This window comes from Ailuropoda melanoleuca, chromosome 15, assembly GCF_002007445.2.
Source record: "Ailuropoda melanoleuca isolate Jingjing chromosome 15, ASM200744v2, whole genome shotgun sequence".
NCBI classification, from domain to species: Eukaryota; Metazoa; Chordata; class Mammalia; order Carnivora; family Ursidae; genus Ailuropoda; species Ailuropoda melanoleuca.
Genome location: NC_048232.1, coordinates 44,368,777 through 44,394,309, shown reverse-complemented (window position 1 = coordinate 44,394,309; position 25,533 = coordinate 44,368,777). Strand labels below are relative to the sequence as shown.

Here is a 25,533-nt window from a genome sequence, read left to right as displayed (position 1 = left end):
GACCTGAGTCAAAACCAAGAGTCAGATGCTTAACAGACTATGTCACCCAGGCACTCCTGGACAATCTAGATTTCTAATCAAAGGACCCATCCACAAAGAAACACACTGACGCTGTAGAGGGGGAAAAGGAACTGGTGAAGGAATGTAGCATATATTCAAGTTAACATTACAAATAATGTATCATTTTTTGATTCCCTGCTAGCCAACTTTCTCAATTATCTACTCCACATCACAAATGAGATCTTCATTACCTAGCTACCCCAAAAATTTATGGGAAAACTGTGAAGACTAAATAAAGTACTTGCACAGTGCATGGCACTTAGCAACATTCAACTAAAAACTGTTCTACTTTAAGGGTTATGTTACTACCCTTATGGTCTACTGCTCTAAGAATATAATATTGCTGTCTTCTAAAACATACAGAAAAGTAAAAGGTATACAATCTCCTTGTATTATTTTTTGCATTCATGAACACTATACACACCCCATATGTTATTGGCCATATAAAATTTCTGTAGTGGCCATCAAAAAAGTGAAGACATTTAATACTAATGAATGCCCCAGAATACTGTACAGAGTCCCCAGGATTATACTTAACCATAAGGATAACATCACAGTAATGCATTAACATGTCTGCATGACCGTGCACTTAAAGCTGACAAGAACATAGGAAAAATGAATGAGGTGCCGGTATGGTACCATTGGAGGGAGCAGCCATTCTCTGGTGAGGGAACAGACGGGAAAGGTCAAGGATCCAGACTGAGGATAGTAACTAAGAGATAATGGCAGAGACCAAAGAGAAGCAATGCAAAAACTGGCAATCATTTGGCAGGTAACAAACCTGCCAACTAAGGAGGTTACAGTTAAGGTAAAGAGAAGGATCTGGTGATTCAACCTCTTGCTCAGAACTGTTAACACTAACAGAGATTTTAAAATGCTTTTCTAAATTACTTAAAAGCAAAATCATATTTTTAAAAGTTCATGTCATTCTGACATTACAATCAATTTTTCTCTTCAAGGAAAAAAATGTTACATAAAGCACTGCACTCTAAAATTAGAACAATGAAGTACCTTTTTCACCTTATTAAGTTGGGGGGGGGCAGGGAAGTAACACTAATATCCACTCTAAGAAGGATACAGTGAAACAGTACTAGTAATACTATCCTCTTGAGAAGCAATTTGACCAAATGTTTCAAGACTAATAAACCTTCATATCCTTTGGCTCAATATCACACATCTGGGAATCTGCCCTAAGGAAATAACTTAAAAAATGAAGAAATCTATATGCTCAAAGGTGTTTTCTGCAACATTTCTTATAATAGTAAAAATTAAGCATGATGGTAACAAAAAATATTTAATATAACATTAAGTTTAAAAAAGCAAATAAAATTGAGCATATACTAAAAATATGATCTAAAACATATGAAAAAGGCTGTAAAAAAAACTCCAAAATGGTGACTATTCGAATAGTGGTTTCAAAATATGTTTTTTCCATTGTCTAACATTTCTGAAATGTTATTTTACTTTTAGAATTAAAACAAATTATATTTTTAAAATATGCAACTCAAAAGATTACGTACTGTATTATATCATTCACACAATATTCTCATAACGGCAAAACTAGTGTTGGGTAGTGTTGTGAATACGCGGAGGTAGCACTAGGGAACTCTTCTGTGGTGACGGAACAGTTCTGAATCCTGATTATGGTGGTTACGCCAAACTATACATGGAATAAAACTGTACAGAACTATAACACATACACAGAAATGTGGATTTTAAAAAATGGTGAGACCTGTATATGGTCTAGTTAACAGTAATGTACCAATACCAATTTTCTGGTTTTCATATTGTATGACAGCTATGTAGATGTCACCACTGGGGAAAATGAGTGAGGAATATATAGGACACTACTATTTTTGCAACTTCCTATGAGTCTCTACCTCAAAATAAGTTTGTTAAAAAAAAATACATGCGCTTGCAAATAAATTATGCTTTTTTTTTTGAGGGGGTGGGAGATAAAGGAATGTAAAATGAGCCATGAAATATAGAACTTCCAAGACACTACTACATACTAACTGTGCACAAAACCACATATGAGGCAAACAGCAGTCTTCAGATTGAACCATAACTTACTTAGGTCAGGCTTTAATAAAAGGTTTTAATAAAAGCCTTCAATTTAAATGAAAGTATCAGTCAATTTTCAGAATATGCTTAACTGTCTAGTTCTGAATCTCAAACCCTATACTTACATATTCCATTAAGCAATAGCCCTCAGAATCCTCTCCCTTGCCAGATAAGTTCCAACAGATATAAATATGATTTTCTTACATATATTCAATTTAAATATATAAATGACTAATACAGACAAAGATATAATAGTTCATGACCTCTAGTCTGTGCTATATGACAGCAACCACATCCATCCTAATTCTCCATTTTAACCTCAATGCCTAGCATGGTTCTTGATACCTACTGGGCTCCCAAGAACTATTTAACTGACTCAGTCAGCCAGTGAATGAATTCATGTTCCAGCCAAGACTCAATGCCCACGTCCCTCCAGCTTTAACCAAGAACGGGAGATAGAAAATAAGAGGTAAGAGAAAAAAGGCATGAATTTGGCTAGGGCCCAGCTTCTACCAATTCACCAGGTCAAAAGATTACATTAACCAACACTTCATCCTACTTTATCAATTCAAAAAGTGACCTTAGGAAAACCCCGAATCATTTCCTCTGAATCACCTAAGTCTTAAAAGAATTGTTTAATAACTAGAAAAAGAATTGAACTAGCATCAGAAAATCCACCTCACTAATCTTCATCACCTAATGTTTTCAAGGAAACCAAATTTTCTTTGCTATAGGCAAATACATCAAATCTTTGATCTGAAAAATCTTTTTTTTTTTAAGATTTTATTTATTTATTTATTTATTTGACAGAGAGAGAGAGACAGCCAGGGAGACAGGGAACACAGTCAGGGGGAGTGGGAGAGGAAGCAGACTTCCAGCGGAGGAGCCTGATATGGGGCTCGATCCCAGAACGCCAGGATCACGCCCTGAGCCGAAGGCAGAGGCTTAACAACTGAGGCGCCTGGGTGCCCCATGATCTGAAAAATCTTAACTAGAGTTATGCAAAGCATCAAAAACCCCTTCCACACAAGCTCTAAGCTCTCAGTGATTATATATATGTAATTATACATTATAGATATCTATATGTATATATAAACATAAAATACATAAATAACACGATTACAATAGAACTACTACCTTATAAAACACTTGTCAGACAGCGACTCATGTCTATGTTGTTGGGTTTAAGATTTTATTTATTCATTTGACAGAGAGAGAGCACACAAACAGGGGGAGTGGCGGGAGGGGGAGAGAGAGAGAATTAGGGAGCCTGATGTGGGGTTTGATCCCAGGACCCTGGGGTCATGAACTGAGCCGAAGGCAGACGCGCTTAACCGACTGAGCCACCCAGGCGCCCCTATGTTATTTATTCATTCAAAAGTCCAAGGTACTGACGGTGTAACAGTGAACAAGACACAGACCATGCCTAAGTTTACAGTCTATCTAGTAACCTAAAAGGCAAGCATAGCTAGTAAAAAGAATCTTAAGAAAACCAGCGTTTGAATTCCAATGCCACCTCTTATTAGCTATGTCTCTGAGTCTTTATTTCCAGAACTTTCAAATAAAATCATAAAATATAAAAATGCTTGGCAAACTAGAAGGCCCCATACAAATGTAAGGTATATTATTATACTTAGTTTTTTATCAAGAAAAAATAAAACACTAGGATACCTCCCTACAGGTTATTTATTAGTTGCAAGGGGGAAAAAATTAACTCTACAGTAAATAAACCAGGTAATACCTTGAGCAAAATTTAAGAAAACAGGAAACAAACCTCCAGGGGCTTATTTATAAGCACTCACCTATACAATTTTAAAGTACTATTAAAAATCACTCTGTAAAATTAATATAGCAAAACAAACAGCAGAATCATATCTGCAAAGACTTCAGATATGAGAATTATCAGAGACAAAGTATAAAATAAGTATATTTAATAGGTTTTTAAGAAGTAAAAGACAGCTTGAGAACACGACCAAGAAAAAGTATGACAACCAAAAAATAGTAAGGATAAAGCAGTCTTAAAAAGGAACTACATGACACTTCTAAAAATGAAAAAAGCATAGTAAATAAAATTTTTAAAAACTCAGTGAACATGCTACAGCATGAATGAACCCTGAAGACATTTTGCTAAGTGAATAAGCCAGACACAGAAGGACAAATAGTGTATAATCCACTTATGTGAAGTACCTAGAATAGTCAAATTCATAGAAAAAGAATGTAACATAGTTCTTGCCAGGGGCTGGGTGGAGGGGACAATGGGAAATTACTGTTTAATGGTCACAGATTTCAGTTCGTGATGATAAAAAAAAGTTCTGGGGAGGGACAGCAGTGACAGGGAATGTACTTAGCATAACTGAACTGAGCACTTTCAAATAGTTTAAAGTGGTAAATTATACTTATGTATATTTTACTATAAAAATGAATATAATAGTTATAACAAAGTGAAAAAAATTTTTAAATTCAATAAACTAGTTGAACACAGATGAAGCAAGAATTAGCTAACCGGAGGAAAATATCTAATTATCCAGAACACAACACAGAAAGATAAAGAAATGGAAAATATGAAAAACAGGTTAAGAGGCATGGAGGGTAGAGTAAGAAGACCTACTTCAAATACAAGTTCCAGATAAAAAATATGGAAGATAAAATTTGAGGAGAAAATGGCCAGAAGTTCTCCAAAATTGTTGAAGGCACCAGTCATCGGATTCAATGGCCTAGTGAATTCCAAGCACGGAATAAAAAGAAATCAACTTCTAGACATCAAAATGAAAGTGTGGAAGACAGATGCTAAATATTCTAAATATAGTTATAATAAAAGAATGACAATTAGACGGACTACAGAGTTTTCAACGGCAATAAAAGCCAGAAGAGAATGGAATAAGATCTATAATGAACAACAACAACAAAAAGCTGCTAACATAAAATGCATACTCAGAAAAACCCATCTTCAGGAATGAGATAAAGACATTTTCAAACAAATGAGAAGTTTTCCAACAACAGACCCTCACTGAAGAAAATTCTGAAAGATATATTTCAGGCAGAGACAAAAGACCTTAGATCCCAAACAAGAGGTCTGAGATGGAAATGAAAATGATGAGCAAAGATACTGTAAAGGCAGAGGCAAATTAAAGCAAGTGTTTAAAACAGTAATAATATCTAATTTGCTGGGAGTCAGGGAAAACTAAAATAAAGGAAAACTACATAAAGTTTAACTTCCAAACTGGAAGAGAGAGGGAAATGAAATTTCCTTTAATTCATGAAAATTAAAAGGAAAAGGGAATGATTAACACAAAATTTAGATGGTGGTTTCTCAGGAAGTGTGTCAGAGAACACAAGTGGTAAGGGTTATAAATTGACTTCAAAGATACTGGCAATGTAATTCATTTTACAATTGTTTAAATTGTACATTCCGTATACTGTATGCTTTTGTAATAAAAGTAAAATTTTAAAATCAACACAGAAGAAAAAAAATCAAGACTAGTGATCATTCTTTAAAAATCTAGAATACTTCACAAACTTTGGTCTTAAAAATTGAAACAATAAGGGCACCTAGATGGAGTGGTCAGTTAAACCTCTGACTCTTGGTTTTGGCTCAGGGTGGTGAGATCAAGCCTCACCTGGGGCTGCACAAGCATGGAGTTCGCTTCAAGTTTCTCTCTCCCTCTCCCCCCAACATGCGCACACTAGCTCTCTCTCGCTCTCTCTCTCTCAAATAAGTAAATAAATCTTTTTTAAAAACTGAAACAATAAAAATATTATTTCATTTAAGAAATTTTTACCAAGGGCCTAATTTTGCCTATAACTGAGCATGAAGATTTCTAACCTCCCTTCTCCATGTCTTCCTAACCCCTGATAGCAGCATTATCTAATACAGTACAGTCACTGGCCGCAAGTGGGGCTATTCACATTTAAATTAATTAAAATCAAATAAAATTTCAAATTTAGTTCCTCTGTAACACCGGACACATTTTAAGTGCTCAGTAGCCAAATGAGGGCCACTATATTGAATAGCACAGATACAGAACATTTCCATCATTACAGAAAGTTCAATTAGACACTGCTGCTGTATTTTTTATAACACTAGAAATATAGTGATCATGAATAATCTTAAATACAAAAGAACATCTTAAAATTGATTAAATCTCCTTTCAAAGGCATTTTATCTCTATGAAACTACAACTCCTTGGTGGTATTCAAAACAGTTTGCTGTTTGTTAAAAACATATAAAAGCGTCAATAATTGTCCACTATCCCGTGTCCCATCAAAACCCATCAGAACACAGCATTTTTTTTTAATGAGCCAAAATTAAAAGGTGAAGCACAGTGCCACTGAACTGTAGTACAAGCCATGTCAGAGAGATATGAAAATCCTCAGGAAGAACATACCGCCCCTTTTTGGGGGCACCAATTTTAGTCAACTTTAAAACACTGTTTACATCTACATAAAATAGCAAAACATGAAATTCATGTGAATTTTTTAAAATAAAACCCTACAGGAATCATGAAATTTCTACTTATAGCAGGACACTTTGGGCTACCTCTCCAGACTTCTAAGCATACCATTCATTTCTGCCAATAGGAATATTCTGGAGGAAAAATGTAAGCATTGTTAAAATAAACGAATTCTATATGATTCTTTTATTTACCAGAAACAATGATATACAACGAAACTCTATAAAACAATAACATCCTTAATACCTAAAGCAGCAAACCTCCAGTTTCCTTTAAAATTGAAAGGCAGAGGGCCTAAACTTTTCAGCCTAATCTGAAATTTTGCTTTAGGCATTCTAACACATATTCAGTAGTTCTATAGCACTCCCAATTTTTAAAATTACCTAACCAAAAACACAAAAAGGAAACAAATGTTAAACCTTAATTTAACAGTCATTTAGGCCAGGTCTGCACCTTAAATTTTCTGCATCTGCCTCCCAACACTAAGTGAACGAGAGAGTCAAAATGCTTCTCATCTAGACAACTGAATGCAATTTCAATAGCGCTTATGCTAATAATTGGTTTGTGTCCCCAGGAGGACTTCTGTGGCTCCACTTACATAACCCATTATGCAAAGTGCTGAACTATTCTTTCTCTAGAAAGCATTTTGAATACTGATATTTGTACAAGGTTTCCTTGCTTTATTAAATAAAAAAGCTTTTCTTGCTCTAGCGTCAAAGATCTTCCCTGCAGAAGAGGTGAAAAGGAAAGCCAATTTCTACTACTTCACTATGTCAAAGGCTAGTTATTTTTTGTTGGCTAATCAAAAGAGTAATGACTTTCAGCAGCACCCCCAGGCAGCACTCCCCCCCCACCCCGTTCACCAGTTTCCTCTTGGGACTCTGGTTGAGAAATACAGCCTTAAATAATTTGAAGCAACTTGTTTGAATTGAAAATAATCTGAACTGCTCCCTGAAAGTCTTAATGTAAAATCTGATAACATTAAATTAATTCAGTGGTGATGAGAATCAAAATACAGTTCCTATAGGATAATACAACGGCAGAATGTACTCCCAAACCTAATTTGACTATGTATAATATACTGGATGAGTAATCTCCCCCAATTCCCTGGTTCTGTTTAAGCCAAGATTTTCAGATTTCACAGAACCATAATCTTAAAAACAAAACTGGGGGACCAGCACAGAGTTGCCAACTTTTATTTTGCCAAGAACATTTAAAAAGAAAATAACTACCAATTACCGCCACCATAAAAGAACTAATATGCTTACATCAAAAATGGTAAAATACAATTTTAGAAAAAATATTATCTTTTAAATTCTACAGATTTAGCTTTACAAAAAGCTAACCCATTCTCATTTCAGACAAGTGAAAACTCTGTCAGGGACTGACACCTCTCCATAGTCCAGCACTGGGGAACCACAGGTCTAAGCAGCTAACTCCCACTTGGAAAAAGAAAACAACGGTAGGACATGCCCAAACCAAATATTAACCTATTCAATAATGAGGAAGTAGAGGCCTGGAGAGGTTTAGGGACTCTCCCAACATCGCAGACCAAGAATTTTGACACAGGTCTGTCTAATTCCAGAGTCAGAACTACTAACCATTATGCTAAGTTTCCTCTAATATTCTTTCAGTGGTATAAAGGTCCATCCTAATCCAGTCACCTTTGTGACCAATGACAACCGAGGAATTTCCAAGACAGCTGGCTAGAGGTGTACTTCCCTGGCCATCACTCAGACCTAAGCTAAATGGAACTCCTGACCTTTGCCTCATTAATACCAGGCTCACTGCAACTAAGCCAACCAGCCCAGACAAAGCACACACAAAACCCCCTGCCTCCAACAAGACTGACACAGGACTCTCAGGACATTCCCAAGAGCCTGTGATATAGTAAAAAACATATTTCTCAAAAACAAAAGGAATGTATTAATTCTCAAGAAGGAAATAAACACTTCCCTGGTAACTCAGTCTAAAAATAATAAACTTGCCCTCAAAAAGTTACAACTCTAAGCCTCATTCTGCAAACTACTACAATCTTTCACACATTAATACTCAGGTTCCCCATATTTAAATATCAAACAGAAAACTACATGAAACTCCATAAGTCTATACTCCTCAGTTTCCAAATAAAAATACATAGTTTTTATAGATGTATCATTACATGATGGATAAAGGTAGCTTATCATTCCATCCCTCTAGGATAATCAGAACATTAAAGACAAAACTACCTGTGTTAATCAAAAGTACTTAGAAAAGAGAGTTGGAAGAAAAGTATGTAATTAAATACCATTTTCCATGAAAGGCACTATTAGCAGCCAGGAGGAATGGGAGGACAAAAATTATATTTGAATATTCAAAGGCTCTTGATAGTGAAACCAAAATTGAAAGTCATAAATATGAATAAATAGAATACCTATCAGAGATCGGCTTCCAAATCCTCACATATCACTTGCCAACAAATGCACAAAAGAAAACCAAACAGCTCTTAAGTAACTAAAGCCTAACACTCTGTAACAAGTGAGTCTGAAATAGTTCATCCTCCATGAAAGGGGGGTAATGATAGCATAATATTCTTGCTAGCAAAGGCAAAAAAATTTTATTTCCCAAATGGATTTTCAATGATCAGATTCTTTGTACTCCATCTGAATTTGCAATGAGAGGGAGCAGAATACAGTACAGACTATCTTTTCCTTCTGCTTTCAACAGATGCCATCTAAAATAAAGGTTCGTTTTTTTCTTTCCTTGTAAACTCCCTCTCAGCTCTTTCATCTCTTTACACAGATTCAACCAGTACATCTATTTGTATTATTCTCTCTACACCCATGTTTAATATATGCCTAGCACTGACCTCTCTCATGAACTACAAACCCACATTTCCAAAAGCCTCTGGGCAATTCCAGCATTTTGCAAGTATATAAAAAACTCAACCCATTCAAAACTGATCTTATTATGTACCTCCTTGCCTATATTTCTAGTAATAGTACCCCCATCACCACCACCCACACTTAAAATGAATATAACTTTCAACTTCCAGTTTCTCCAAACCTTCCCCAACAACCCCTCCTCCACCCACCCCATCTCAATGCCACTGCCCTTGCCCAGTACGGATACTATATTGAAAGCCGGCTTTCTACAACAAATCCCTTCACATCCTACATTATTAGACCTAGCAGTTTCTCAATACCTCCTAAACGCTGAACTCCTAAATACAGCATTTAAACATGCTCCTCAATCCAGACCCACTTAAAATTTCAAACCTCATCTCTTACTTCCAAAAACGAACCCTATATTCTAAGTAATGTGTCCGCTAACTTTTCTGTGTATACAATGAACTTTCCCACCTCCAGCCTTGTGCTTACATCACTCCTTTATCTGAAAAGCTTTCATCCACCTACTCCCAACCCCTAAATTCTTGTTTTAGAAAAGTCTTACCCTCTGCAATGTGAAACTCAGGCTACCAGTTTATTGAGAGGTTGCATGATAGAGTGGAAATACACAGGCTTTGGCACCAGGCAGACCTGGATTCAAACTGAGGTTCAGCTACTTAATATATTTGAGCACTGTCCTCTTATTTGTTAAGGAAGACGCTTATATTTTGTTGTGAAGCTTAGAAAATGTATGGAAAGCAACTAGCATAGACCATGACGCTAAGTGCTCAAGAGCTTCAGAGTTATTTTTTACCTCCCCACTTTCCACTTTTTAGCTGATTATTCCAGTTAAAAATGAACCCATTTTCCCTTCATATAACTCCAAACTTTAGGTCCAACCACTCACACAGTAAGTATTTACATATTTTTATGTAAATATCTTACATCCCCTTCTAGATTTCAAATTCCAAAAGACCAAATACTTAATCTTTGTACCCTGTAATCCCTAACAGTGCTTTTCATGAAACACACAACGCCCACCTACAATTAGAAAAAAATTGTAATATGCCTAAGCAATACAATTTACCTCTTCATGATTTCTGACACACCTTAGAAAATTATTGCCAAAACATGAATTTTAATGGTTATGGCTGTATATGTGTTCCTACATGGTTGCCCAACATAGCTTGATGCCTAACATAGCAAAAATTCTGTACCCATTGACTTGAATAATACAATAAAATTTGCAACACAAATATTCAGTATCTATTGAATGGACTTGAACATAATAAAATTTACAGTGCCTAAGTAACTCCCTGATTACCTTTTTCTGCTCTTATAATTCTTGAGCTATTTCCCTTCAAAACACATTAGCTTTCATACTCTCACTATGGATCCATAATATTTAACTTGACTCCTTTTGCAGATTTTCTCAATTCCAAAATTCCAACCATAAGCTCTGAACAATTAAGTACTTCAAACGGCTAAGAATCTACAGTTTCTATCTAAATCTAAAAGTTGGGCAACTAATCTTCCCTCCACAATTTTTTCCAGCGACTTTAAAAACCAACCACCCTCTGACCACAATCAATAAAGGAATAAAAGAAACAGAATAAAAAAAAAATTCATCCACCCTTTGCCTGCTGAAAATCAACAACACTGAAAATTTCTTTTTCACAGGAGAGCTCACCGAACTTACCGCTTCAGTCTATTTTCCCTAATGTATGATATTACCTCCCCTTTCAGTAGTGGGAGGAGAAAGAATGAGATAAGTACCCAAAAAACTACAGTATAAGTCCTAATATAAGCACAAGATGAGAAATGCAGTTAAGTGTCATTGGTTTCACAAAGGTGGTTTGTGTATACTTTACACTGCAAACAATGGTCACCCGCAGACAGTCAACCTGCAGCAACCACATTCTCTTGTGATCATAATTTAAAAATCAGTATTAAATGTAGAAAACCTTCATCGCCGACAAACCTTCCAGCAGTTTACTACCTGAAATCTGTTCACTAAAAAAACTACCTACATCACTTTCTTCTCTAGGAAATTCTTAAATTATCCGAGGTGAACATTTCAAAATACAGGTTCACACACAAACACACACACACACACACACACACACAAACACCTCGGTCCACTTGTGTGAACCTCTGCATTGCAGCAAAACTGTACAGCATAGGGAACCTCTAAGGAGTTACTGAGAAAAATTTTTCTTTAAAAGTTAAGGAAAATGACAGGTCCAAAAATGAAAGTATACAAACTTAGGGGAAGAGGAGGTACAATTAATTCTCCAACCCTCTGTAATCAATTCGTGCGATAACTGCAGACTGAACTTGCCATTCAACTGTGACTTTAGATAGCCACCAGGATTAGGAGTGCGTATTAGAGAATAGCATCCTTTTTTTAAGTCTGCAAGAAAACAAGGGAACTTATCTTAACCGCTGATTTTCCTCAAGCAAGTTGTTTTTCTACGTGACTTCAGCAACAGCTTGAGCAAGCTTTCCAGTCAGTAAAGATCATGGGAGGCACGCTGGTGCCACACTGACCTACGTATCCAGAACCGGTCCCAAGCGCATTCCAAATCGATCCCGGGCAACCCCTAGGCGGGTCTGGATGAAAAGCTTTGCAAAAGATCCCCGGCATCTACACATGCATCGCCCAGCCCTGGGACTGAGAAGACGACACCCCTGGGACCCGGGCTAATTAGTGACCCGAGGACAGACCCGGCGGACGCGAAAGTCGGGAACTGGAGCCCAAGAATAAGTCTGGTGTCCAGGTTCCCAGCCCCAGGTCGACAGAGAAAACCCAATCCGGGAGGCAACGCGAAGATTTGGGGGAGCAGAAATGAGGAGATCGGATGGACCGAGGCCCAGCCCATCCCCACTCTCAAGTCCCAACGGCTACAACAGCTCCAGGAACCCCCTCCCCGGCTCCGCCCCGCCCACCCCAAGGCCCCGCCGCCCGCTCCTTCCCGCCCGGCGGAGTCGGTAAGGACGTCGGCGATCGACAAGCCCCTTCCCCGAACCCCGACAGCCGAGCCCGCAGCGTTGAGCGGGCAGCGGGGGCCCGAGAGCATAAGCCCTGACGCGGCCCGAGGCCGTCCGGGTGTACTCCCCCGGCCACTCACCGTCGGCCCGAGCGCTGGGAGGAGGCAGGCGCGGGTCGGCGGCTGTGGACCCCCGAGCTCCAACCCGGGCAGGAGCCCCTACTCGGAGCCGATCGAGGCTCAGCAGCTGTGCCTACAAGGCCTCTCTCCGGCCCGAACCTTGGAAAAGCACTTCCGGGGAAGCGGGGGAGGGAAGAGTTTTGGCACCGGAACTGCTCGCGGGCTGGAGCTGCCAGGGCCTCCCAAGCGGGGCGGGGCGGGGCGGAGCGGGGCGGGGCTTGTCCCAGTGAGCTCCGTAAAGCCGCCCCCAGACTCGTCACTAACCCTTTCTGCCCCGAGGCCCCTCGCATCTCCCAGCGACGGCTCCGTCCCTTGCTGCTCTTCTAGTTATTCCGCTCTAGCCACCTAATTTTACAGACCACGAAACCGAGGATCGGAGAATTTTGGTGCAGGGCTCCAGCGTATACAGCCGGCCTCCCGACTCTCCACTATTCTCTCCACTCCAGTCCGCCTCCTTTAAAAATAGTGATAGTTAACATTTATTGAACGCTTACTACGCGACAGGCGCTGTATTACGCCTTCGGATGCTTCACTCAGTCAATCATCCCCAACCCCTTGGGGTTGTTGTTATTATCTGTATCTTGCAAGGAGGAAGCCGGTCAAAGATACCAAACCCAATACTACAAACCGTGGCTCTCGACTTTAGCTGGTGTTGTGTGTATAAATCTCACCTACCCCTAATAAGATTTTTAAGCTCTTTAAGGGCAGGAGGCAAGTTATATTCCTATATTTGAACAGAAGCCAAGAGCCAGGAGGCTCTGGAATCTTATTGCATGCATCCTGTTTTGCACTTTTACTTTTTCACCTTGAGCAAGTTGCTTGACTTCTTTAAGCCTCGGTTTCCTCATTTGCATATGTGTGTATCCGTATATGTATAATCACCTCTGGATTGTGTGGGAATTCAAAATGAACATGCATGATAAACACTTCAGTGTACCTAGTTCCAAGTAGGACTGGATAAAAGTCCACAATTCTACGTCACCGTCAACAGGAACAATTTCTCCTCCTGCGGATCACTCTAGAAGGGGGCAGTTTGGAAAACTGTGGGTTAGCAATAGGCGATAGAAAAGCTTAGTTAAGGAAATGAGTAGAGAGTTTTGTAATAGGAAAAATGAAGGTAGGTAAGCCAAAGAATGTCCTGGGGCCGGCCTGGATACTTGTGACGCTGGGAGCTGGGACAGTCTGAGGACCCACAGGCTCAGATGCCAAGCAGGGAAAGGAAAAAAAAAAAAAAAGGAAGAAGGAGAAGGAGAAGAAGAAGAAGGAATTCCTCAGCCACGAAATCAGGAAGGCACAAACATCTGAGGCAGATTCTGTATCTGAGGCCAGATATGGGATCCTTTTAACATGCATACTGTCTGCAAAACAAATTTACAAGCATCTCTTAAAACTGTGGGGGAGGAAGGTTTTTTAAAATTTTCTAGTAAGAAAGGCAGGAAAATGGAAATGGTTCAGAACCCGTTATTATGAATTTAAGATGTAAACAATACCTTTGCCATTGGCTTTATTTACAGCACTGTCTTGTTTATTTTATTTTTGTGTTTGCAGAAGTGTTTGTAAATACTTCCCTAATACCCAAATAAGCACCCTTCCGTGCCTCACAGTGTGAAGAAGTGAAAAACAGAGCCTGGATTGGCAGGACTCACTAACTTCTCTTTCCACGGAGAAGCTTAGAAGGATAGCGAGAAGGAATCCTGACCTTGTCAGGCTCCTGCAGGACTCAGATATGCTGGAGGTCTGTCACCGAACTAGTTATCTAACTAGTAAATGGCGCAGTCAGCATTTGAATGTGAGTCTGTCTCCTCAGATGCTTTTCATCACTATGCCAGTGGTTTTCAAACTGGTAAGTGCATCAGAATTACCCGGAGGGCTTGTTAGAACACAGACTGCTGCCCCCCGCCCCCAATTTCCCTTAACCATGCTAGTGCTTCTCTGAGGTGTCCTCCCTGGACTAGCAACATCAACATCGTCTGTAAACTTGTTACAAATGCAAGTTATTAGGCCCTACGCCAGACCTCCTGAATCAGAAACTCCAGGTTGGGACCCAGCGATCTGTATTTTCACAGGCCTTGTAAGTGACTCTGATACATTCTCAAGTTTTAGAAACACTGCACTGTACTGTCTTGTCTGCCACATAACTCTTTTTTCTAAGTACCCCCGACGGGAATGACCCCACTGAAGCGGAAGTTCTCCCATTGAATTAAACGATGTGTAGAAGCATTTTTATTCATGTTTTGCTCTCAGTGGGAGATGAGGCTAGAAAAAAAAATGAGTATTCATGGAGGATCTTTTTTGATTACTTTAAATCTGTACTGAAATTTAACCAGATAATACTGGGTTAGGGGTGGAACTAATCTTATTTGGGAACTACTCTGTGGCAGGGCTTTACATGCATTTTCTAAATTAATCTTCACTACACTAGTATGAGGTTTTATGGTCTTAATTTTACAGAAGAGAAAAACTGAGACCTAGGTGAAATAGACTTAAGGCCACATTCTTACTGAAAGGGCAGAAATCTGGATTGTTCAAACAAAGATTTCTCTAATTCCAAAACTCATGCTCTCTCCGCTTCGTGGCAGGAGCTTGAAGAACCGAATTCCAGTGTGGGCTCCACCACCCAAACTATGCAACATTGAGTAAGCGACTTAATCTCTATTTCAATTTCTCCATCTATAAATGTTATCATAAATCTTCCCCTCCCACATTGGAATGTTAGAACAAATGAGGAAATAAAAGTATAAGCACTTTGAGCTTTTTGAAGAAAAACAGTAAAAAGGCAAGTTATTACAATATTGTAAATTTAACCAATGTGAGCCATGTGAGCCTGAGCATCGAATCTTTCCTGGTTATCTGCGGACTCATACGTAAGGGGTTCAAAGGCGATACTTGATGCCAAAGAAAAAGTTGTTTGACTTCATTTGTCAGTGTCCCTAGAAGTTAAAGAAGATGACAGAGGGTTTTATGTGTCTCTTTTAAACATCACAGGGAATCTCTCACCAGGTTCATAGGCTCCAGATTGTTGCCAAATTGCTGGCCCACCCTCATCCTAGAGATCTGTCCTCCAAACCCTTTTCTTCTCCCCATTACAGGCACCCCCTCCACCCTCCTGCCTCCACCCAGTAGGCAAAGATTTAAAATTCCTCTTTATTATGTAGAAGGATTTAGCTCAATCCTCCTCTCAGGCCAGACTCCAGGCCTATCTTTGTTGACAGAATTACCAGGTTGCGCAAATCCAGGGGGTACCATTCATAAAGAATACAACCTGAATGGTGCTCAAGGGGGTGCCAATTGCACGAGCCGCAATAGGAATGGTCCCCCTGGAACCGTGCAAGGCTTGGCCCTGTCCATGCAGAGCTCCCACCCCAAAAATCCATTAAGGTGTTTTGTGAAACAAAAGAGCCATCTACTTGGGTGTCCACCGTTTGCCAAGTTTTCAAATAATAGGCTTCTTTGTTTTTTGTCTGTTTTAACCTAGGCCTGATCAAATGCTTAACTCACCAGGCTTAAGTCCTGGGTTCCATGCTCTGCTACAGCATTTTTCACTCTCTTCCCTGACATTATTCCCTATCTCCCCATTAGACTTGTGAGTTTTGTAAAGACTTTGTCATATTTTGTCTTCCCCACCTTTTATTCGTGCCTTAGCATAAGTGCTTGGAAACCATGTGCTGATTTGACTAACAGCACAGTGTACTTGTATGTATGTGCTAGTATAATTGGCCGACATTTGACAATAAATGGCCCTCAAATGTGTTGTTTGACCCACAGACTTTTGTACTAAGAAATAAATCGAGACGTAAAAATTTTAAAAAGAAAAGAAATAAATTGAGTCAAAAATTTTTAATTGAGAAATAAAGATCCCAATTTCTGGCATCCCTTGAAAATTTAGACACTCTGGCACACTAAATGTGCGTCCCACAGGGTGTCAGCGTCTTTAGCTCAGAAGCAGCTCCTTATTCGGATAGTACAGTAAGTCAGCCTCACTCACATGTGAAATCTTCATGATGGGCCCTGAGTTTAGAGCCTCTGACTGTTGTTCGGGATCATATGGATGTTTTGAAGAAACAAGTATAGAAGATTGTAGATTTCACATGGGCTCATAACTACTTATTGCAATATATTTTAGGGTAACTTTAAATTGTTTCTCTGGGGTAGACAATTGTGGGATACCATGTTGTACCGTTTCTCAACAAGCCAGATTATAAATATAACCACCAATATTTTAAAGGCGTTGTAGCTAATGTTATTTGTCAACAGCCTTGAAAATAAAAAAGACAAATAACAGCAAATACTTGAATAAATTTCATGATAACTAATTTAATGGAGAATGAGCCTTTTTCCCCCACCTCACCCCCCACCCCAGCCGGAGAGACACAAACACCACTAGTTTAGTAAGTAATGGAGCCAGGATTAGAACCCAGGCAATCTGTCTCCACAGACATGGTCTTAACCACTAAATTAATATTTATTGAGCCTTTCCCATGTGCTAGATAGAGCCATGACTGCCTCTCAACTGAGACTACCAGATTTATGGAAGAGTGCTTGCTATCTCTTCCAGGCTTTTAATAGGTGCTGTAATAAACCCACACAGAACCTTCTCATCTCTCTCTCTCCCAAGTCATGTTGATATGTTTATAATCTTCGGGGTTTTTTTTAAGACTTTATTTATTTATTCAACAGAGATAGAGACAGCCAGCGAGAGAGGGAACACAAGCAGGGGGAGTGGGAGAGGAAGAAGCAGGCTCATAGCGGAGGAGCCTGATGTGGGGCTTGATCCCATAACGCCGGGATCACGCCCTGAGCCGAAGGCAGATGCTTAACTGCTGTGCCACCCAGGCGCCCCTATAATCTTCAGTTTTGAAGTGTGTAAATCTAAAACTAAGTGCCAGAAATCAAGACATCCTTTAACTCCAATATAATTCCTCCACAAAGTTTGTTTTCATTGCAAGTTATCATGAACAGCCGTATGCGCGTGGCAAACAAAAGGTATCTTTTAAAAACAATGGAAGCAATTTGAAGCAATATAATATTGACACTGGAAACCAAGATCTGAGGTTAAATTGTGCCTGTGTGGCGAAATGGGAGATAACAAGGTTGAACTCAAGCAAAAATGTCACATTGACATAGATGCAGTGAAAGTTCAAAAATGAAATAAAATCCTCAAAAATGGAAGATCTAAAAGTAAATGGTCATCAATCTTAAGCATATTTTACATTTAATTTTTAAAAGATTTTTATTTATTTATTTATTTGAGAGAGAGAGAGTGCACATGGAGGGAGAGGGAGAGGGAGAAGCAGGTTCCCCAGTGAGCAGGGAGCCCAACGCGGGGCCCCACCCCAGGACCCTGGGATCATGACCTGAGCCGAAGGCAGACACTTAACCAGCTGAGCCACCCAGGTGTCCCTTACATTTAATTTTTAAGTAAACATCGAGAAAAAATATTAGAACTGACACTTCCCTTTAAAAGGTTTCAAGAATTAAACTTCTGCTGTTGTCCAGATTCGGCTGTTCAGTGAGTCTCCAGACCTTAAGAAGTCGCGTTTCCACCCTCCTTGTTTCTTACGCAGCTGTGGCCCAGTTTACTCTGCCTCAATTTCTCTTTTTTGCAAGATATGCACAATAAGTGCATCTCGTACCATAGAGATGTTGTGAGACACAGCTAATAAATGATTATAAAGCACAGTTCTTTGAAGTATAAAGCACTGCATAATTACTAAATACTATAATAATCATCCTCATAATAATAGTAATTTTCAACCAACACATCAACCAGACCCAGATGCTTATTCACCTCCCAATTAGGCAAAAGTGTATATGCCACCTATGAAATAAAGTAAAAATCTTAAGCTACAGATGAGTTCCACCTCCTTCCTCTTCCCTGTGCAGAATGTGAAGTCGGTCTGCCAGAGACCTGTCCCAGTTGCATCACCCGCTAGCTGTATGATCCAGCTTGCACGAGGGACCGAAACCTTTCCAGCCTCTACTCCTTCCACTATACAATGACAGTGATAGTAATGCCCACCTCACAGGACTGTTGTGAAAGTTCAACCAGTGAGTACATGCAGAGCTGTGCGCAGTGCCTGGCAGACCGTAAGAGCTCACTGACTGGTAATGGTGCTAATGACTAACAGCGATATCTGAGAAGGACTAAGAGTGGGTAGCTGTCTAATCATGTTACTGAATGAAAGAAAAATCAGGACACTCAGTTTGGAGGATGATCTGAGCTACCCTCCAGATGATGTGAACATTCATCAAATATAAGCATTTAATATTAAAATTTGATAGCAAAATAAAGATTGAGAGGAAAATGTGGTGGATATATACATATACGTTTACTTATATATAGTGGAATATCACACAGCTATAAAAAGAATGAGATTGTGTCATTTACAACATGGATGGAACTAGAGGGTATTAAGCTAAGTGAGATAAGTCAGACTGAAGAGCCTTGTGTGGTGACAGATGGGAGCTACATTTGTGGTGAGCATGGCATAATGTATAGACCTATCAAATCACTACGTTGTATGCCTGAAACTAATGTAACATTATGTGTCAACTACAGTCAAATTTTAAAGACTAAAAAAAAAAAAAGAAAGAAAAGGTGAGGCATTTTACTTTCCCAGTGTGTTTATTTTAATAACTGTACATGAAATAAATGACCACATTTTGGGTATAGATGATGAGGGGGAAAAAATAGAGTAAAATGGAAAAGTACAATGCTTCCCATTCCCCAGCCCACTCTTCTCTGCAGGTGGAACCACTGTTAATGATTTGGTGTTCTCCTTTCCAGACCTTTTTCTGTGCATTTACATTCATGTAAACAAAACAGAATTACCCAATAGGCAGATAAAGCATGTACTTAAGGCACCAACAAACCAGGACCCCCCAAAATTTTTTTTCTAAAGAACTTGACATTTTTACAAATGCATAGATTTTTAAAAATCAGAATTTGTTGGGACTTCCTTATGCTTATTTAATTTTAGCATGGTTTTAATCTTAAAGTAAATAATAGGGATATTATTTCATATGTACCATAAGCTCTTTAGTGCTTAGGACCTTTCTTCAGATCTTAATCCAAGCTTGCTTTTTATAGGATATAAATACCTGTATTTTACAAAACATAAATATAATCATATTGTTTTGCAGCTTGCTTTATTTGTGTGAGTGATTTCAAACATTGTGCTATTTACTTACTGGCAACGCATATAAGAAGGAACTTTTCCCATATCTGTCATTTTACTCCACCAAGAACTATCCCTGTGTAAGGGCCTTATTAGAAAAATTTGAGTTTCAAAAGCTTTCTTTCTTGGTAAAGCAAATTTCATTTTCCATCACATTTTCAAGCCAACGTAATACAATCCTTTTTTAATCTCCTCAGAGTGTATGATGGAGAGAAATCCTGCCGACCAGGAGCTTTCTAAATGGTGACTATGGAGAGACGCCAAGGAAATCAAACGGTGCCAAGTGCAGAATCCTCAAGTTGCTCTCTAAACTAACAGAAATTCGTTTAGAAGCTGGATTTTACTGAGGCAGGAAGCATTTCACCCACAAAGGTAGAGCACATGTGGAGACTGTATTTGGGACCAGGGAGAAGAAAGAAGTAAAGTAAAGCTACATTATACTTCAGAAGACAGTTAGAAGAGAACACTCCCTGAAGAGAAGATTGATGACCTTTTGAGAAGGAAAAAGAATGCTTAAGCAGTAGTTTGTAACTACATGTGTTTAAAATATTTCCCTTGTAGTAATTTAACTGCTGAAATTTTATTACTCCTTCAATAAGCTCAACACACTTAGAAGATACAAACATATATGTAAAGAGAGAGATCAAATAGCGATAGAGATCTACAGATGTAGATATGCTTGAAATAACACTGACTCGAAACTACTAGAAATGTTTATTACGCACATACTGTGAATAAGACACAGGGGTTTGAGGACACTAAGAATTCTAGTCACAGAATCTGCCCTCTAAGAATCAAAAGGCCACTTGGAGAGAGAAGTTATGGACTCATAGCGGAGGAACCACCATAGTGCAAAACATGCTGTGGGAAATGCTTAATGAATAATAGAACCTCTTACCTTTGGAGACCTCTTCCTTCATGCGTGGTCTTAGGACCAAGTAAGAGGTGTAACTTTAGTAGTGTCTTAAAGGATTTGTAGAAATTACAGGGAAAAGAAGGAAATAAAAAGGATCCCAGCTTTCAAAAAGGTGTAGTAGTAGAAAAGCACAGAGCACATTCAGAAGACCTTGAGCACATCCCTGTAGCTAAAACAAAGAGTTTGGGTAAGCAGGTTGGGCCTGTAGTCTGAAGGGTGCTGACAACTAAATTAAGATATGTGGGCATTATCTTTTCAGGCAGGAAAGAATCAAAGCTGGTTTCCCTACTATGAGGCAACATAATTAAGGTACACTTAAAAAAAAAAAGAAAAGAACACAACTTGTTTTATTTTTGTTTTTGTTTTTATTTTTTTAAGATTTTATTTATTTATTTGACAGAGATAGAGACAGCCAGGGAGAGAGGGAACACAAGTAGGGGGAGTGGGAGAGGAAGAAGCAGGCTCATAGCAGAGGAGCCTGATGTGGGGCTCGATCCCAGAACGCTGGGATCACGCCCTGAGCCGAAGGCAGCTGCTTAACGACTGAGCTACCCAGGCACCCCGTGTTTTTGTTTTGTTTTGTTTTTTAATGAGAGACATTTGCAAAACACAGAAAAGCCTAAGAAATAAAATAAAAGTCACTTGGAAAACCACCACCCAGAAACAGGTTACACTTTCACTGGGGTCACATATAGCATTTTCTGGTCTTATATTTGTGTGCGTACACGTGCATGTTTGTGTATAAATTGGGATTATTCTTTCTTAACATGATTTTGTAAGTATTTTCTTATTAAAAATCACAGCTGCACTGTATTTCATCATGTAAATGTAATATATTTTTACTTAATTTTCCATTTTTTCATCTGGGCACAAAAAACTAAAATTCATCCAAGGTTAACCTAAGCAGTATAAAGAGAAGATTGGAGTAAAGGATAAGCTGAGTGGGAAGATCACTTAAGAAGCTATTGGCAGAGGACAGCATATATAAATTAAGGCAATATTCAGAATAGTTTATTATATTACAGTATAATTACTGTTTCAAAGAATGATGCTGTTCCTCGTGTACTATTCTGGAGTAGTCTCCCAGACATATTTTCTCTTCTCCCCAGTCCCCTGAATTTGGAATGTTCCAGAACTCATTTCTCTCTTCTTCCCCATTTACATTTATTTCCTCCCTTGGTGATCTCATCTGGTCTCAGGGATTTAAATATTGTCTACATGATAACCACCTGATGGCCTGTGGAAAGAAAGGCTATTCTAAATTCAGGAATAGATAGAAGTTTTCCGAAAAAGGATTTGAAGTTGTACATAAAAAATGCCTGCTCCACTCCGATGCTATCCAAAAGGAGATGTTACAAATACAAAACGCTGGTGTCCCACTCTGGGAGGGGTCCTTGGAAGTGAGGGGCATTCTATGCTATAGCCTAAGCAAGGGCCTGGAGATAGGAGCACAATGATATGACGAAGGAATCAGTAAGGGGATATCACTATTTCAAAGTCAGGGGATGGGGTGGGTGGAAAAAAATCACCCATCGATTTGGGCAATTTGTTCTTTGACTTCTGTTCATTCAGATGTCTATAGAACAATAACCTGAAACTATCATTTGATTCGGCTTCCTAAAAAAATGGTACATTGCTCATTGTGAAAGGGGGTAAAAAGAGAGTTTCTGTGGGCTACTTAACAAAATAACGCTCCTGAGACAGAAGCAAATGCACATGATTCTCCACGTCAAAGTTTTTCTCACTGCCTCTATTGTAAGCTCTGCTTTTCAGCCAATAACACACTCAGCCAAAATTTGCCGAGAATTCTTTCTTTCCACATTGAAAAGGCCTGGCTACTTTGATAGAACTGTAGTCTGCCCCTCATTATACGTGAGTACAAACATGCAAAAATATTTATACATCTCTCCAATCTATAGAAAACCATTCTGGGATCTTGAAAACAGTCTCTTTACAGATGGAGAGAATGTGAGAGAAATGCCCTCAGTGTGCTGGCTAAAAACTGCAATGTCTGCCCAGCACTGTACTTCCTCTCATAACAGGGGATGCTCTGCTGAATGAGCCCTTGTATGTCAAAATTCAAAAAGTTCTTGTTTGCTCCAGTTGAACAAAGCTCTCACAGACAGTGGGATCTGCAGGGTAGCCACCAAGTGTGTTGAACCCATGTTCCCTCCACCACACTGCCGAATAGTTTATCGTAATGGCAGTTCTCACCTCCATGTATAGGGCCCGGTGTTCGCGGTGCCGTCCTGCACAGAGCTCCCACTGACTTCAAAGGAAATGACATAGAACAGAACCCCATGGTGTAAGGAGAAACAAGCAGCATCTGATCAGAATCAGGCCATATTTTTTTTCATTCTCTCTGTATAAATGGCTAAATTTATACACAGAATATTTAAAGGCTACCTTTCACTTCAGCAGTTTATGAATTGTCAGATATACACACACTTATTAGGGAGCTCAACACTGAACCACTTATATAGGAGGGAAAGGGAGAGGGTTGTGTTGTAGAGAAAGCCATCCCAGTTCCACGTTTTTCTTGGTCTGAAAGACCCCCCTCCAAGAGACCAAAGCGATTGGGGCTGGCTTAGTGGCTTGTTTAACTTAAAGCTGGCCTTAAGGCAAACCTTGTTGAAAAAGAATGAAGAGACAGAGGAGAATAAGAGAGGGAAAGGGAGGAGGAAGGAGAAGAAGGGGGGGGAGTATGTTTATTAAATCCCTGGATAGGGGAGGTCTCTTTCTAAACTTAAAACTAAGGGGAGGAGGAGTCACTAAAGAACAGTAAATTTAACTACAAAAAAAGAAAAATTTCACATGTCAAAAATCAAAAGATAGATTTAAATGACAAAAAACTGGGGAAAATATTGGTGACAATAGGTAAAGGATTAATATTCTCCTGAATTTACAAAGAACTCAGGAAAGCTGATTTAAAAAAAGAAAAACGCTCCCACAGCCAATATCACACTCAATGAGGGAAACCTGAAAGCTTTTTCTCTAAGATCAGGACAAGACAAGGATGTCCACTCTTACTACTTTTATTCAACACAGTGCTGGAAGTCCTGGCCAGAGCAATCAGACAAGAAAAAGAAATCAAAGGCTTCCAAATTGGTAGGGAAGAAGTAAAACTGCCACTATTTCGAGATGATATGATACTATACAGAAAACCCGAAGACTCCACCAAAAAACGATCAGAACTAATAAATGAATTCAGTAAAGTTGTAGGATACAGCTAGTTAATTGGAATCTGTTGTGTTTCTATACATTAATAATGAAGTAATAGAGAAATTAAGAAAACAATCCCATTTGCATTTGCATCAAGAAGAATAAAATACCTGGGAAAAATTAAACCAAAAAAAAAAAAGTGCTAAAATTCCCATAGAATGAAAAAGGATCCATACAATTCACAAAAACATAAATTTAAATGGCCAATAAACATTTGAAAAATGTTCAGTGTTACTAATAACCAGTAAAAGCAATGAAATAAAAACAATGTTTTCACTTCAAACTAGCAATTATGAAAAATGAAACTACATATTGTAGCCTTTTCAAATATAAGCAATAATCAGAAAATACATCTCTTTAAAAATGCTTTTTCAAAACACCAACAAAACAAATCAAATACCAAAGGCTATACATAATAAGACATGCAAAACCTAAATTTAAAAAAATGAACTTTCTGGGGCACCTGGGTGGCACAGCGGTTAAGCGTCTGCCTTCGGCTCAGGGCGTGATCCCGGCGTTATGGGATCGAGCCCCCACGTCAGGCTCCTCTGCTGTGATCCTGCTTCTTCCTCTCCCACTCCCCCTGCTTGTGCCCTCTCTCACTGGCTGTCTCTATCTCTGTCAAATAAATAAATAAAATCTTAAAAAAAAAAAAATGAACTTTCTTCCTGGGCAGAAAAGACTCATGAGGGACAGGGCCTGCTCAGGGAGGGTACGCTAGCATGGTGGCAGCCTAAAGGTGTCAGGAGATTAGCTACACACAGGGAGATCAAGCAAGGTAGTAGAATCCTGAGAATAATGAGAGGCAAGTTTCTCACTGTGAGAGAAGAGTGGTATAGTGATGGGGGAAAGCTAGAATGAGCCCCGTAGTACTGGATTGGAATGGAACATGAAAGTGTGAACTCACGGTTTTCAATATAGGTAGATAGACACAGAAATAAATATGGATGTAAATGTGTATTTTTATATATGTGTACAAGTGTATGTAAATACATATTTATGTGCATATGTATATTCATACCTTAATTTCCCAGCTCAGTCCAATGACAAGGCCAGGGAGAAGAGACACTCTGGTAACTGATCTAGTGTCTAACTAGTACCTTCTCTTCTCCACATGGACTTTGTTCTTTGGGGAGCTCACCCATTTTCTAAGACTTCATGCTGAAGCCTATGTCAAGATTAGACCTTTCACCTAAGCTCCAGATACTCAATGTATTCAACATATTCAAACTGCTAATATGACTTCTCTACTTTGTTGTCTCACAAACATTTCAAACTTAACATAGTCAAAACAGAATGTTTAATTTCCTTGTGTTCTCCCCAAGCCATTCCTCTCTATTGTCCCTATCTCTATAAATAATAACACTGGTCACTCAGTCACCGAAGTCAGAAGCCTGGGAGTTATCCTAGCCTCCTCCCTTTCTCTCACCCTTCATAATCTCTCCATCAGCAATTTCAAACTGTTCTACTTCCAAAATATACCTTGAATTAATTCACTTGTCTCCATCTCTACTTGTGACCATGCTAGCTTAAGCTAACACTCTCCCTCTCCTAGATTACTGCAATAGCTGTCTAACTAGTCCCTCTACATCCGTGGGGATCTCC

General features: G+C 39.0%; 1 protein-coding gene across 5 annotated transcripts in view; it reads right to left on the bottom strand.

Annotated features, from left to right (window-relative positions):
- The window catches only part of FRS2 (fibroblast growth factor receptor substrate 2), a 107,713-nt gene extending 94,936 nt beyond the window's left edge, over positions 1-12,777 (bottom strand). For all 5 annotated transcript variants that reach the window (XM_034644557.1, XM_034644562.1, XM_034644561.1 and 2 more), the window contains exon 1: positions 12,574-12,777. The gene's annotated coding sequence lies outside the window, so the exon portion shown is untranslated. The remainder of the gene's footprint in view (positions 1-12,573) is intronic.
- Positions 12,778-25,533: the final 12,756 nt, after the last annotated feature.